At 37.4% G+C, this 11,096-nt stretch overlaps 1 protein-coding gene across 2 annotated transcripts in view; it reads right to left on the reverse strand.

Annotated features, from left to right (window-relative positions):
- The window catches only part of EPHA6 (EPH receptor A6), a 501,230-nt gene extending 490,140 nt beyond the window's left edge, over positions 1–11,090 (reverse strand). For both annotated transcript variants that reach the window (XM_014947321.1, XM_014947319.1), the window contains exon 1: positions 11,062–11,090. The gene's annotated coding sequence lies outside the window, so the exon portion shown is untranslated. The remainder of the gene's footprint in view (positions 1–11,061) is intronic.
- Between the last annotated feature and the right edge of the window lie 6 nt (positions 11,091–11,096).

Consider the following 11,096-nt stretch of genomic DNA (forward strand, 5'->3'; position numbering starts at 1 on the left):
ATAAAAACTGCAATAGGAAAGAAAATTCTGTATTAACAACATTTTTATCCTAATGGGATTAGCAAGTCCCACACAAGTTAGGAAAAACCATAACTGAAGTAGTCACTATGGCTCACTGTCTACATCAAAGATAGCTGTCTCCCAAGACTGTGGGAGACAAAAGCTCCATGGGCCAGCTGGCCAAGGCTTCTGCTGTGGGACTGAAGCCTTGACTTCAGGCAGGCTGCTGAAGGGACCAGGCACACAAAATGGTGAGAAAGTTTCACATCTTTGATTCGTGCAGTACTGAGTTTTGATAGATCATGGATTTTGAAAATAGGAACAAAATATTCCTAGCAGAGAACAACTTAGTTATGTACAGGAAGAAAAAGTTAACGGTGAGTTTAGCTGAAGAGTACACTGAAAACCAATGCATCATATCTACCTCTGCCACCTGCCTCTGAGTACATGAGAATTTCTTGGAATATGCAGTGGCTGTCACAAACTGGTCACCTGAGCTAAAAGCTTTGGCCTTTAACTCTTCTCCTTAATTCAGTGACTATAAAGACATATAAGGCCTGCTCAAAGGAATATTGTGAAAAATAATGGTTTTGAAGAGATTCAACATTGAAAAATAACTTTGCCTGCAGCCTAATGTTTGCATAGGGCCATGTATAAAACAACAGCAACAAGGCATGTTAGACTTCTTCCAACCATTAGCATTCATTTCTCTACACTAGATGAGATGCCCTTTAGATAGCCTATAGAAAAATAGAGTATATGATAACATCACTATATTCACCTGCATCAAGAGGAACCATTAACATGACATGGAATACTATCAGATTTCCTGATTTCCAGCTTTTACATTCCCGGATTTCTTCAGAAGCAGCTTTCATACAGTATCTCTCTCTAGTAGACCTTTTTTCTTTGTGCAGTGTATACAATGATTCCTCTTCCTTTGAATACAACACTTCTTTATCTCTTCCGATATACACCAGTTTACAAAGGCAAATTCTTACCTTTAGCATCAGATGTTTCTCTAGATTTCTTACAGAAGCAAATTAAGCTTTTTTTTCTGAAATTCTTAGTCTGGAAATCTGTAATTTAATGATGGTTTTTATCATATACCAAAAACACAGGGTAAATATTTCTACTGTTGTCTCAGCAGCAACAGAGTTTGTATTTCCATCGCATCTGATGGCAGCTTGAGTGCCAGTTTGGCCGAGAATCTCATGTGTGCCACACCTCCCATCACGTTTCTTCATTCCTCAATACTAGCACTATTCATATTTACCTAAATTAAATGTTCCTCTAAGAAATAAAGTCCACTAAAAGGAATGATTAAATCCAACTTAACTCTCTGAGTGGGTGTTCCTGCTGTATCGTTCTGGCATGTAAGCATTCAGCAATTTCAGCAATACAAACAAAAGCAATCAAGAGGGAACGGCTTCAAGCTCCAACAGGGTAGGTTTAGACTGAACATTAGGAAGGAATTTTTCACAGAAAGAGTGGTTGGGCATTGGAATAGGCTGCCCAGGGAGGTGGTGGAGTCACCGTCCCTGGATGTGTTTAAGGGACGTTTAGATGCGGTACTGAGGGATATGGTGTAGGGGAGGACTTTGTAGAGTAGGGTAGATGGTTGGACTCGATGATCCCAAGGGTCTCTTGCAACCTGAATGATTCTATGATTCTATGAACAGAGACAAAGGTTTTTACACTTCCCTTACTTTCTCCTTCAAAAATCTTCCACAGCCAGACACAGAATATGAAGGACTATGCAATTTTATGTGGTCCCACTTTGTTTAGCTGAAAGTGCTTGATTCAAACCACATTTTGAACTATGAATCCCCCATCCAAATGCTTTTCATGCAATCAATTTTCAGCCGCGAAGATGGGGAGCACCACTGAAAAAAAATCTAGGTCTCCTTTCATACTTTAACATGTCCAAAATATATTTGAACAATTTAATTCTAAATTTTAGCAGAAACTTTCCTATAGAATTTGGTTTTAAACCAGCAGCTGGAACCCACTGGGAAAATTGGCCTCAGAAATTTCAGAGAGATAATCACTTTTACCAAGATTAAAATGCTAGTGCTTTTTTTAATGGAATGCTTTCTAATACATTCTTTTATTCCTTTATTTGAAGCTAAAAAACAACCAGCAGCCAGAGAATACAAATTACAGCAGCAAGTGCACTCTAACCAAGGGTCCCCAGCCAAGACAAATCACTCATTGCATGCATCAATGATACTGTTTGCTATATGTGACTTTTCCCCTTTTGTTCTAGGTGCAGAAGCCATTAAATGGATTGAGACAGTAGAGCTCCCAGTAAATATACCTTTTACTATGTCCTCATTCTGTGTGTGTACCTTTACAGTCATTTGTTACACATGGTGCCAACTGCCCACCTTTCTTTTTGCATAGAAATTTTTATTTTCTCCGCATAGAAGACACAGCATTGACTTTATTCTACACTAAAACTTTTAAAATTTCAGAAACTTGTTGGTATGAAGGCATGCTGTATTACAAATACAGCTAACATATCTGTATATTGAAATGTTCACTCTGGATTGCTATGCTTATCTTAGTGCTTTTCACATAAGTATTGCTTGTGCTATCCAACAGAGCTGCACTGACCTGTGAGGAGCTGCTGTGCATCTAGCCCTCGTTAATTTGATACTATTCTTTTCTGAGAACCTGTCAGCAGACACCTTCAAAGATGGTCTGGAATTCAGTCAACTTAGAAGAAATAAAACCACCTCTTAAAAGTAAAAAACGTTATAGGCTTCTTAAACATTTACCTAAACACATAACAAGAATTTCTATTAAAATCAAGAGTATTACCCCTTTAAATGCTTGGGTTTTCCTAGAGATTTTAAATAGAATCTTAAAGTATTAACACATACAAGATGGAAGACAGTGAAAGGAAAAGGAAAAGTGAATGAATGGAGAGAAATAAAAAGACCTTTTCCACCTTTCTTATGCTAGAGCTGTTTTGTACCAGCTGGAGCAAGGAAGAGAGATCTGTAGCTAGAGACCAGCCCTGGTCATACATCCTCCCCTCCAGCATCCTGGAGATTGTGTGTGGGCTTCTCTGTAGCACCAGCCCCCCTCAACCCCCATGTTTTCCAGAGAAGTATTTCAAGCTACATTAACACCACGGTTAAGGAAATGTTAAGGGTCATGATGCTGGTAACCAAGTGAAGGAAGCTTGGCCTTCTCTGGTAAGTAATACAAACAAAATCAGCATTTAATCTTTCCTCAAAATTTCAGTTTGTCTCCTTCTTTGCATAGAAATGAATCACTGTTACACAGAACTTTGAAAGTGTGGGGTTTGGCAGAAAAGTGTACATGAGGAGTTAAGGATAAAAGCTTGAAAAGCTTGGGTTCATTCACATTTTATACAGTCCTACTCCTTACAGATTTTCAGAGAACAGGGAAAGGATTCAAATCTAAAGTTCTTTAATTCACCTTGTTTCAAGCCCATCTTTGACATTCACAGTTTACTATATGTTGTGTTATATCACAAAGATCTTTTTAATAAAGAAATGTTTCTAGGATTTTGAATCAAGATTTCAGAACTGTTGTTAAATGTAAATTCCACATTTTGATGTTTATAGAAACAAAATACATTTTACATCCTCAGATTATTCTGCAGAAAGGAAATTTTAATTTCAATCTAGATATAATTTCCTAATAAAATAAATGTTTTTGAATTTTAAAAAACTGACCCTATTGGAATGTCAAAAGAAATATCAATCAAAAATAGTAGAGCATTTTTAAATCTACTCTTAGTATAAATATCAAAATACCCCTATTTTCTTTAAATACACATAATAATTTTTGAGGCTTTATGTGTTTAGAATGTGAATAGATTCATAAAACAAAGTAATAGTATCTGTTGGCTTAAAGGTTGTGACATACTATGACATACTGTAAAACAATTGTTTAAAGAGCAGAAAAATATTTGTAAAGTATCATAAAGTGGGGGGAAAACACCCATGCATTGTGGGTTTTTATTATCTATAAAAGTATGCAAAGCATCATAAAAATACCTTCATTGATTAAAATTAATAAAACTCTATGAAATTATCAAGGTATTCAGCTTTTTTTTTTTTTTTAAAGGGTAATAGAACTTAGTCCAAATGCAGAGATCCAAGGCAATAAGTGAAAGAAATGCAGAATACAGAAGTATTATGCTGTGGGGGTGAGACAATTAAATCAGCAAAAATTTCCTACTGACCAGGAAAAATTTCAGGGGGTGTTTGATTTGGGTTTTGTTGGGATGGTTTTGGTGGGTTTTTTGTCTTTTGTTTTATACAATAGAAGCTTCAGATATCCATATAAAACATGCAGTTGATTTAAAGCCAAGATTGGTGTCTAAACTGTGTTCTGTAACACAATAAAATTAGTACTTAGGTTACAAATGGATGTGGGATTAATTGAAGTGCCTTCTCTTTAATGCCTACCTATTTTGAACCGATTTGTTCTTAGACATGGGAAAGATCAAGAGTTTACCTACACAAAAAAAAAAAAAAAAAAGGGATAAAAAACTTTATAATGATAATTCAAACGTCTGGTAAGCACCCACGTTATTTTATTCAGCATCTGGTGATGTGTTGTGCCAACACGTGTTTAGGTGCTTCCCTGGAGTGGGATCTAAGAGAAAGACCAAGGGCATCGGGTTTCTGGAAAACCAAAGGGATTTTTGGTGGGGGGGTTTATGGTCATCTTCAACAAAGTTACTTGAAGTAGAAATGGGAAAAAAAAAAAATTTACCAAAAAAAAAAAAAAAAAAAAAAAGGTGTTACAAGACTGATAATGAAAGCATCCTTGGAACTTGTACAAGGATTGCTGGAATAAGTGGTAGAATGGAAGACTAAAGGGATTATGAGAGAAATGAACCACCTTAAAATAATTTCACTGTTAAATTTGACAGGCTTTTGTATGGTCTGGAAATATTCTGGCATTTTTACAACAGAACTCCGAGTAACTATTACTTTGAGAATTAAGTGAAAAGTTTAAAAATGAATTTTTGAAACCCTGCGAATAAATAAACAAATAAATAGATCTGTAGGTTTTTAACAGGTCATAGAAACCTATTCCAAGTAAGAAAAAACAAACATTACTAGAAAAATCCTAAATTTTACACAAGTTGCCAAGCCAGAAGTTCACAAAACCAAAAGTGATAAGGAAGCGGCACTCAACAATTAGAAAGTAATCTAAGAGAAAGGTCTGGGGAATCATTTTCTCATAAAGTTGAGTAAGTTGATTTGTATTGATCAGAAAGAAATCCTGCAAGCAATGTCATGTTTTTATCATGTAGCAGAAATCTTCAGTAGTAATTCTTAGTTCCAATAACCTCTCATAAAGATTGGCATATCATTTACAAGTTTAAAAACATCTTCTTAAGATGTATTGTTCAAAACAGATATTTTTTTGTTGACCTCTTCTGCATGACAACATGGTTCCTGGATGTCAGAGTAGATTTTGGACAAATAATTTCCTTCCCGATTTGTCTATTTCCACGCTATCTACCAGTATCTCAGAGAGTTCAGCATGTTAACAGGCACAACAACCAAAAGACTGGCCTCTTCTTTGTGTCAGTGTCAAGTTAGAGAAATCCAGTGATCCTAATGGAAACATTCCATCTTACCCACACAGTTGGAATAAGAATATATCCTAACATAGCTATGCTATAGTGGGATATAAGAACAATAAAATGTTTCTCACATTTCACATGTGTGTCAGTTTCTAAATATTGCTAATCAGTTGACAGAGATTGTAAACATACTAGGCTTTTCATTTAAAAAAAAATATTTAGCCAAAAAATTGCATATTAACTTACTCTATATCTTACTGACAAACCATTTACTGAACTTTTAGACTTTTCTAAAATTCTCAAGTGAGAAGTCTAATATCAAATACCCTAAACAAGCCCTCAAGTACAGTGTAGATCTAATTATTTAGGTTTAAAAACATATATCTGGAAACATGAAGGAGATTTCCATATGGAAAAAAAAATAATCAATTTCCTGCATGCTTTTTCCCCCTCTCTTGTTTGTGAACTATTTGACTTGCCAAAAGAAATGTTGTCTGGCCAAAAATTAAATGTTAAATTCATAGGAGGATAAAAATGGTCACTCTGGATCAAACCCAAAGTATATCCTATCCAATACTGAAGGCCAGCTTGAGAGCAGCCAGCAGCAGACACTTTGAAAAGGACCTCAGAAGATGCAGGGCAGTCGTCGTCTCCTCCGCACTGGTGTCGATCTGGTTCCCAAGAACTACACTGGCTTGTTTCCTAACACAGGCAAGATGCTGCCTGAAACTGAAAACACCTACCTCTGAATAAATCATGAGAGATGGAAAAAACATTGCTCACTGTCAACTATTTTCTTCAGTTTATTTTTCCCTACTCCTTATAACACTTCACTTAGATTTTGACTTGCCTTTTTTCTCAACAAGGCCAAGTTGTATACTTTTGGAAACGCTTTAGTTCCTGTGGTGTTTTCACACCTTTAAATTACATGAGAACTTGTTTTTAACCTGTATCTGCTTAATGCTATACATTTTAAAATTTTTAATATTTTCATACCAATCATTCTCATTTGTCCAAAACAAATTACCAAAATATCCAAAAAGCACTCAGTACTGCCAAATACAACACCAGGAATATATCATGAAGCACCTGTTCATGTCATACTTATGGCATATAAATCGAGGTTTTTGGATAAAAAGTCATTTCATGCATACCTACAACTGTAGAGGTTCCAAAATCTTCATTATCACCCAACTCTGTATGAATGTGGGCCACGTGCGTAAAAATGTTTTTTAAAATTTCCTAACAGCTTGAGACTAAAACACTATTTAATTCAAGAGAATGACATAATTTTACTGCAATGGTTTTGTTTATTTAATTTTCTCATTTTTCTGTAATTCTGTAAATGCTCACAAAAAAATCCTAGCGGGGCAACTGAACAGCACAATCCACCAGGAGCAGTACAATACAGGCATCAGCACAACCTTCTTCACAGAACCTGTAAGTACCTCAAAGTAAGAGATATGCTCTAGCAGTAAAACATCAGTCTCATTCAGAGAGAAGTTCAGTCTCTACAGACACTTAGTCCTTGGTCTCCTTGTTGCTACAGGAAAATTCTGAGTGCTGTATTCAGAAAGAGTGCTTATCTGTGATGGATTACACTTATGGAAAAATAAATATGTGAATAAAAATAAGACAACTTCTTTGAACTGATGAACAACTCAAGGTCATTAGTAATCTGCCTAAGATTTTAATACCAGAATCAAAAAGCTTTATTACCTAACTTGACCTACCCAATTTACATCAAGTGTAATCACTGTGAAAATAAAGACTATACGAATTTTGAAAGTGACATTTGACATTATTTCTTACATCTTTTTTTTTTGTAAGAGGAAGAAAATAAATACAAGTGCCTTTTATGAGGAAGCATAAAAAGACCAACTTTGCATAAGCTGACAAGATGTATCGACACTTGGTAACTGAAAAAGCAAGAACTTCCTTTTACAGTTCACTGACAGACATAAACATTATAAACTCCAAGAGTTCTATAGTTTACTTCAGAAATTGTTTGGTGACAGACGAGGTAGATACAGTTTGAAAGAAACCAGAGTACAAAAATTCTTTCTCGTTTACATATTTGTGGAAACATATGCATACATGCTTAGAACAGGATACCATCAAACTGTTACCTGATGCAACCTTATCTTAAATGCTGATACATGTTTTGCACAAAGAAGTTTACAGCTCAGATGCTATTATCTGTATTTTCAGGTTTGAGAGTAATTGCCCAATTCATTGTGTTCTGGCAACCAAACAACAAACTTACAACACAGGCTGAAATCTTGCATAATAATACAACTTGTTCATAACTGGATGTCAGGAACAACTAATGAAAATTTAGATGAACATGCAAGCGCTCACCCTACACCACTAATTGAGGCTCATGTTTCAAGCAGTTCTGTTTCAGACTGCAGTGGTATATTGTTCCTATGCAGCTGCACTGCCTTGCTTACCTACAGGGTTTTCCTTGGCAGTAAAAACTAGCCTTTTGCACGGTCATAATTTGTTTTTCAACTCACCACTCCATTAAGATGAATGAGTAAGTTCACTTCCCTGTCAATAGTACTGTTTCTGTTTGCCTTGCTACAGATACTGTAAGACACCACGCATTGATTTACTGTGTGAAGAACGACAACCTAAGAGTCTTGGAACTATACAAAAAATTATGTTTTCCTTTATGTTTGAGGAAAACAAACAAAAAGATTAATCCCAACATAGTAATAACAATAATTTATAAGACTGGAGTATATTAATTATGTAAAAATCCCTCTTTAATAACAGGAAATAAACCATTAAGAACGAAGTGGAAGAGCTGGTTATTTACCAAGTCAGACTAATAAACTTATTTCCCTTCCTCCTTATTCCCCCAAACAATCAAAAAACCCAAATAAAACATTCCTTTGCAATTTAGTATTAATGTGAGTATGTTTGTAAATACAAAATAGAGGACCACATATATTAGATAGTAAAGGCAAGCTAAGTTCTAATTATTAATGCAAGCACAGTAGCAATTATTGCTAACATGTTTCCAAGATGTACACTCTGCAAATATCACCTTATGAAAGTTTAAGAGATTTTTTTCCCGCTCTATTAACTGCACAAGATTTCAAAACATTCCTTAGAGCTGGGACTCCAAATGTTAGTAACCAGCATTTTAAACTTACACATTTAAGTGTTCACACAACGGGCAACTTCTGTACTGTACTAATTTTCTTTTATCCAATTCCTGGATTTAGAGAAAGTTATCATTAAAAGTAAACTCTTTTGCTAGCATTTTATTAATAGGGTGGGGCGTGCGTTTTGAAGCACCTGTATTAATTCATTAAATTTTCAGTTCATATGTGTTGAGTTACACTTACTATTTGACTTCTATGCTACAATGACAGTACCAAAGATAAGAGGTCGTTCAGTTTATTGGAAGATTTGAAACAAGGTACAGAAAGAGAAGTTATTCGCAAGTTAGGTAATTCCTCAGTACTCTATGCAGCCAATATGTCAATACCTGAACTTGCTGGGAAAAGTTAGGTCAACAGCAAAAAGCCACTTCATCCTTGACAGACCTTTTTTTGGTCTAAACTGTGAAATGATACTATTTTTCCCATTTCTCACCTGCTTTTTAAAACACTATTTAAACATTACTAATTTAATCCCAGGAATCTCAAATACTACTTTAGAAACCTAATTTAACTTGCATTACTTAATGAAATGTCTTTACCTTTGATACATATACTGTGTGTTGGTTATTCTATAACGCAGCGAACAGATTTTTTTAAAGCGCCTTCATGTGTCTTGTTAGGCCTTGCGGTAACGTAGCAGATATTAGCATGCACTAATGAGAGTGACATAAAAGGAAAACTGTGTTGTGCTACTGTGAAAATCTGATGTCTTCCAAGATATGAGTAAGGGGGAATTTTAATACAGCATTGGTATGACTGTTATACAATTACAAACTGAAATTATTCATCACATTTTGGGTAGAAGTAGTAAAGGAATAATTCTAACTTGGAATGTCCCTGTCATAACTGACCCTGATTGTTCAGTGTATTTGTGGCCATACTATCATATTTTCCTATTTTCTAGATATTTGATCGCTCTCCTTACTGTTACCCAGATGGATAAAATGAACAATGAAAACTGATTGTAAAACAGAAGTGCGAAAATATTTGAACTATATTTTCAGTTGTGGAGTACTGATGGTACTCCATGACCAAAACCAGTCTGTTTTCTCTGACTGCTAGTTTCCACTATAGTCATTTTCAGAGCTCCTTTCAATAATAGTGGGTAAAATAATTTCTGTCAGAAGCAACATTTACAGCTACCCCTCAGTTCCCATATATTCACTCATGTCATACTAAAACCCCATTAGGTGAAATCTAAATTGTACAAAATAATAATAAAAGTAGGGAAGACGCTCCTAATTTAGGAATAGATGCATCCTACATCCTCCACAACATAAGTGGAGGGATGTACACTAAACAGGAAATGCTGAACGCTGAAGTTAAGGAAATGCTCTGCTCTATCCAGATGTTCAATAACATATAACATGATGTTTCACAATCGTTTATGGGTTTTTTTTTTCAGTTCTTCCTAACAAAATTTGATATTCTCTGGGTATGCTATGCAGTTTTATTTTTATTTTCCTAAACAGGACGATTCCCTTCTTAATCCAGAGGCATTTTTCTTCAATGCACACATTACAACCTAAAGAATTAAACTACTGTCTTCTGTAAGACCTGATGAGCATGCACCTGTGACAAAGACTCGAAATGGGATTTTTTTCGGACAATCAGACCGTAGCACGTAAAAATTAGGTGTTAAGGACAGTCAGGCGCCTTTCAACAGTTCGCTGACGAGCAGCAATTGCTCTTAACACGCGGTGAGCCCTCCCAAACCCACTCCGAAGGCGCTTTGAGTTCGGCAGGAGTGTAATAAACGTTAAAACAGCATTTCAAGTCAAAAAGATGCTACCGCTCCGTCTCAGCGGGAGGTAACTCTCCGTCATCTGCTGTTCAGCAGCTCATTCACGAACCCCGCCGGCTCGGGGTGACCGTGGAGAGCCCGCAGCCGCCCCGCCAGCCCCGCCGTTATCTCCCTGTCCCCGGTGCCGCTCGGCGGGGGACGGCACCTCGATCCTTCGGGGGAAGCGGTCCGGAGAGGGGGGTTGACAGCAGAGCCCCCGGCTTCCCTCTCGCCAAACACCCAACTTTCAAGGGGCGGCGGGCACAGACGGCAGAAGCAGGTGGCCGCCGGGCGGTGACCGGCCGCCGCGCCCGGCCCCGCATCCCCTCCGCCTCCTCAGCGCGCCGGGCTACCGGAGCACCGCGCCCGGCCGGGGGGCACTCCAGCGCCCCGACACCCCGCTGCCCCGGGCCGGGCGTGGGTTCGGACCCGCCCCCCCGCCGGCCCCTCGCACCCTGCGGCCGCCGAAAAGTTGTCGGGAGCCCGCCCGCACCCCCGAGCCCCGCGGCCGCCCTTACCTTGGTTGCTGGCGACGTGACCGGCGGCGGCGGGG

The sequence above is a fragment of the Calidris pugnax genome, unplaced genomic scaffold (genome assembly GCF_001431845.1).
Source record: "Calidris pugnax isolate Ruff unplaced genomic scaffold, ASM143184v1 scaffold95, whole genome shotgun sequence".
Taxonomy (NCBI): domain Eukaryota; kingdom Metazoa; phylum Chordata; class Aves; order Charadriiformes; family Scolopacidae; genus Calidris; species Calidris pugnax.